Source organism: Pteropus alecto, unplaced genomic scaffold, assembly GCF_000325575.1.
Source record: "Pteropus alecto unplaced genomic scaffold, ASM32557v1 scaffold20, whole genome shotgun sequence".
Lineage (NCBI taxonomy): Eukaryota > Metazoa > Chordata > Mammalia > Chiroptera > Pteropodidae > Pteropus > Pteropus alecto.
This window is the reverse complement of record NW_006436298.1, coordinates 17,953,739-17,959,460: the sequence shown is the minus strand read 5'-3', so window position 1 is coordinate 17,959,460 and position 5,722 is coordinate 17,953,739.

The following is a 5,722-nucleotide window of genomic DNA, read 5'->3' as shown; positions in this document are numbered from 1 at the left end:
TGAGGAAATTACCACAGGTTAAAAGAAAGGAAATTATTCTGAAGACTCAGAGAAAATATAAATCTCTAAAATGATTTATTATGGACAGTAGAAAAATATTTTAGAAAAAGGATATAACTATTACAACAGAGAGGTTAAAGCTATAGAGAGCAGGTCAATATGACAACAATCAGGCACGTTTTAAGAACTTTTAGTTAAGCTTAAAAGTGATGTGGTTAAGTTTTATAAGTAATATCAGGGCATTTTATTTTTTAATTATAGAATTAAAGTGTATCCTGGTTTAAACAAAGAGCAAAAACAATGTCAAAATCTCATCAGTGGTGGCAAAGGTGAACTTTCCTAGAATGTAAAATATAAGAACAAAAGTGACAAGGTGTTGATAAATACAGAGGAAAGAGAATGAAGAGATAGCCTAGGATGGAGAAGTGATACTAAGAAAGAAAATATCTTGAAGCCAGTACCTATCCAATCTTTTATAATGTTTTCGAGTTATTCTCATCAACCTACTTACCAAGGATATGATTACAAGGACCCCCTGTCCGGAAGAACTGACATGAAAATGTGACATAAAGGAGCTATGTCAGGGTAGAATATAGGGTTAATTCAAACATAGCCCCATCACCCCTCAGAAGACAAAGAAGGCTGCTTGGTCAGCAGTCCCAAGGAGGACAATGAACAAAGGACTTTCTGGACACTACCTGCTCCCAAGGACATTTTCTGCTGTTTCTATAGGCACTGTATGCTCCTTCGGCCATTCCCATGGACATTATCTGTCTGCTCTGCTCAAGAAGGTGCGGCGGGGAGGGTCCGTAGTTCTCAAAAAATGCTATGTGCTCTTGTAACTAAGCAGCACATTTTGCTCTCACTTGCTTGGGAAGGCAGTTATACCCCTGATGAGCTAGTTTTTCCAAGGATCAAGGTCATGGGATGATGCAACGACTGATTTCAGGACTGGACACCCAGTTCCTCTTGCCTCCTCACCAGGTGGCCTAGGAAACAAACCTCAGCTAAAAAGACAAGATAGATGTCCTTGGCCACCTCCACTCCCTTAGTTTCTATGATTGCTTATTTCCCTATGTAATCGGTGCTCCCGAGACACTCAGAGAACCAGGCTTTTGGAGCAATAGCCCACCTGTATCTCTGGGAGTTGCAACCCTCTAATAACCTGTTATTCTATTTACCCCAACTCCTATGTCAGTCTTTGGCTGGCGCAGGTAGCATGAGCCCTGGATTCAGTTTCCCTCCAGTTTCACTACTACTCTCTGCTTAACCCACTCAGCATAGGCCTCCTTCACTGTTATTCCTCAGAATCTATTAGGAGTAAGACTATGTCTATCTCTTTAGACTAAACTCAGTGGTCCCTTTGTAGTCTTCATTTAAGTCTACTGAGCATCATTTGACAGTTTACTACTCCTTTCTTGAAATATTTCTTTCTCTTGACTTCCATGACACAACATTTCTGTATATTCTACTTTTCTGGCTGCTTTTTCTCAGTCTTTTTTTACATCTCCTTCTTGTTCAGTCATTAAATACTGAAATACACAGTGTACTCCTGGGCCTTTCTCATTTTAATAAATGTTACCACAAACCTCCCAATTACTCAATTTAAGAAACCTAGAATATTTTTGTTCTTTTTCTGGCCTCCTGCCCCTACTCAACCAAATCATCACTCCCATCCTAGTCTAAATCACTATCTTCTTTTTGTGACTTCTCAAATATTTTCCTGCTTCCTATTGTTCTTCACTGATAATTCATTTGCTAACCAGGAGCCAGAGTGATCTTGCAAAAATATAAATCAGATCATGTCACTCCCTTACCTAAAATCTTTCAATTTTTTTCCATTGCACTAAGAATAATATCCAGTCGGAATGACACAGAAATATTAACAATAAAATAAAGGGCAAACAAGTCAAAAGATACCAGAGCGGAAATATTAATTCAAGCAAAATAAAAATCAAGAAAATCAAATCAGTAACCATAGGTTAATTTGAAATTGATGGAATGAAATATACAATGAAAGTTATAAAATTGGACCTGATTTCGTTTCCTTTTTTAGGGAGTAAATGGATTAAATAAGTTAAAGGAATCACTTTTAGACAAAATACATCAGGGGCTATGTATCCATTCCAAGAAATAAATTGTATATTTTAGTGAAAGTAGTCTCCTTTAGAGAAAGGAGACATAGTTTCTGAAAATCTTTTCTTGAGCATTTTTGTTTGATAATCATGTTTCTAAAAGTTCTTTGTTAAGTGTCCTTTATTGGAGAATTATGCCAACTCATTGTGTATATATATGTATATATGTAAGATTATACATACATATACAAATATGCATAATACATAAATAGGTATATCTATCTAAATCTATAAAACACCTGTTATATATAGAATGTTAGGATGTTTTAATTTGCTTTATCATATTAGCACAAATTAACAACATAAAGTGACATACATGCAGATTTGTTGTTTCAGAAATAAACTGATTCTTCTGTTTTCTACATTTTCTTTCATATAATTGTACAATATATAAACAACTGTGGATTCTATATATTTTTCTGCTCTTCTAAAAAAATATTGAAAAATTCAATCTCATTTTCTTCTAAATTAGAAATTCTTGACAGTTATTAAGGTGTGACATTTTCTTTTTCTACCCATTCTTTACATCATATTCCTGTCAATATTAATGTACGCAATTATTAATCTGTAGTAGAAGATCCCTTAATCAACCTCTTCTTAATAAAGTTAACTGTTGAACTAAGTTGTCCATATAACATGTGCTGTCTAATGCCCCGGGTATGCTGAAAGTTATCGCTCATAGGATATGCTCTATTTGTCTTGACAAGAAATATTTACTCCTACCAGTTGAATTGAAGAATTGCTCTAACAGGTTTATGGCAAGACTACCTGTTAATGGAAATCATAAGAGTTTAAATAAATATAAACTGATGAAATATGTTTGGAAAAAGACAGTTATTGCAATGAAATCTAGATTGAATCCTTTGGAAAGACTTGATATACGTAAATGGCTAAAAATTGCTCTAAGATCTGCTTTTACTTTAAAGAAACCCAAACCGGAAGTGGAGATGATGCATTAGAGATGGTTTATACAATAAAGATTTGTAAATATTACAGTTCATTTATGGCCAATATTAAACTGGTGAATCGATGTTCATGTTTTAAGTAAAATTATAATGTACAGTGCTTTTCATCTATTTATTACATTTATGTGTCCACATCCTATATTTTTAAGATTTGCTACTGAAATGAACTCTTTTTTTGAAATGAACTCTTTCGATTAACCAACACAGCATGACTCCAACTCTTGTACAATAAGAGGGATTATAATGTATCTGATAATCTATTTGTAAGTTTTTTCCACATAGAATTGAAGATCCATGATCAAAGTCATTATCAAGATATGCTCTATAATTATACCGCATATTATAATAACATATTCAGTTTATTATATAATTCTTTTAAGTATAACTATACAAATAACCAATTCCAAATAATAATCACTAAATTTTGATTGTAGAATTTCTATTCTTTATTATGATAGAAGTGGAAATACTCTTAACCAGACGTGGAAAAATAAAAAGTTTGTCCTTCACCCTTGTAATCAAGTTCTAAGGATTCATTTCTTGTTTCTCTTGCTATGACAACTGGGCTGTTTAGACATTGTAACAGTAAAAGTCGCTAAGCTTCCTTGTCTATTATTAACAATTTAGATTTTAAATTTGAATCTAAATTTTTAGGGCATTTGCTTCTTTCCAAATTGCCAAAAATATCAATTTATTACTACATGGACTTTCTAGCTTTGTCTTGGGGCTACCATTTATCTCAGTTTCTGCCCTTCCTTCTCTGCATTTCCGCATCTAGGCAAAAGGCTATTGTAGCTCTGTCTTGAGTTGCCTCCTTCTAATCTGTCTACACGTTGTTTGATCAATTGCTTCTGTTGTCCTAAATTAGTCAGAAATTTTTCATTTCACTCACTTTGTGGGTAGAAAATGATTTCCATTAGACAGAGGTATAAAATGATTCTATCAGACCAAGTCATAGAAAGGTATGTCCTGCATTATAGAATTAAACATGCCCTGTGGCTGTAGGGTTGTGGAGTTTTACTGTTTAATCTTTTCATGCTCACTGTTGTGTAGACCATAAGAACACTCCCACATTTTTACTCTCAGTGGCTGGTAAGTTTAGATGGTTAGAAATTTAAATGACATTTTATCTATCTATATACCTATCTATCTTTTATATTTATAATTATTATTGCTATTTTATAAATATACATATATGTTTATATATGCATGTATGTGTATACTTATATATACATATATGTGTATATATGTGTGTCTATGTATTTCTTATATGTAGCATGTAAGGGATATGACTAATTGGCCACTTGTCACAGAAAGCAAAATTAGTGGTTTGATAAATAAAGGGTAATAATGTGTATTTTTCTTCTAAACATGATCTAAATTTGTTATTTATTTTATAGAGACATCAAAATAAGCAACAACTCCTGAATGTTCTGTGTATGTACAAATGATAGTTTATCATAATAGAGAGATATTTCTGTAGTTCATCAAATTGTGGTGGCAGTTTTCCGCCTGTCTTCCTTTGCTACTGGTTTTATAGTATTTTTCTGGAGACAGAAGCAGATACATAAATCCTCAGAATGAAGAAGATCTCTCTTCTATTAAGCTCAAACAAAATTACACAATTGTGAGTCTCAACACAATCCCAGATTAAACCTAGGGATTTACTTTAAAGAGAATTACTTTTAAAAATACTCTACTAAAATTCTAAAAAAAACCTATTCAAAAAAGATAAAGCTATTTCCTATTGCTTAAAATTTTTTCTACTTTTCAATTTTTTTAAAAAGTCATTTTTTATATCTGATAACATTTGCATTATCTTCTTTATATCTGACATGATTCTGTTGTACAGCTTTCTCATCTATGAAATTAAATCTCTGAAGCTAGAGCATAAAAATCTGCATTAAAAAAAATTCAAGGTGATTGATTTTATATATCCTAAAGTTTGAGAATCAATAATCAATGTTTATAATGAAGTTTAATGGAATTGTCCAAAGTAGACTTTAGTGATCTTTGTGTAAACAGCCCTACATTATTTAAAGTATAGTTTGGTCCAAAACGAATAGGAGTAGCTTTATCTGAAGAATAAAAGGAAACATTATGCGACAGGGTGCTATCTCTTAATCCCAAAGTCTCTCCCAGTGACCATATCGTTGGACTTGGAAATCTTTTATTATCAACCTTTTAGGCTTAATAAAATTGAGATTTGGTTAAAATTAAAATGCCTATTTAAGAAAAGAATAATTTATAGCTTTAACAATTTAGCATGAACTTTTTTTTTATCAGACTAATTTTAGAAAAATAGCAGGACCTGAATGACTGAAACAGAAACAGTTGAGTTTTATTTGTGGAAAGAGTTCAGAGCACAAGGAAACTAGGCTAAGCACAGTTTGAGTAATTAATCAATCAATCAATTCAATTCATAAATGATTCTTGGTAATTGTGTTAGATGTTATAGGACTTAAAATACATAAAAGAGGTAAGATATGAATAAAGATATTTCATCATATTAATTAAAAACTGCCCAAAGAAATGTATGTAGAGTATAAAAGAGGCAATAATTCATAAGGTGAGGAAACACAGCTCACAAAGTTCCTTGGAGGACTTAACGTTTAATCTTGA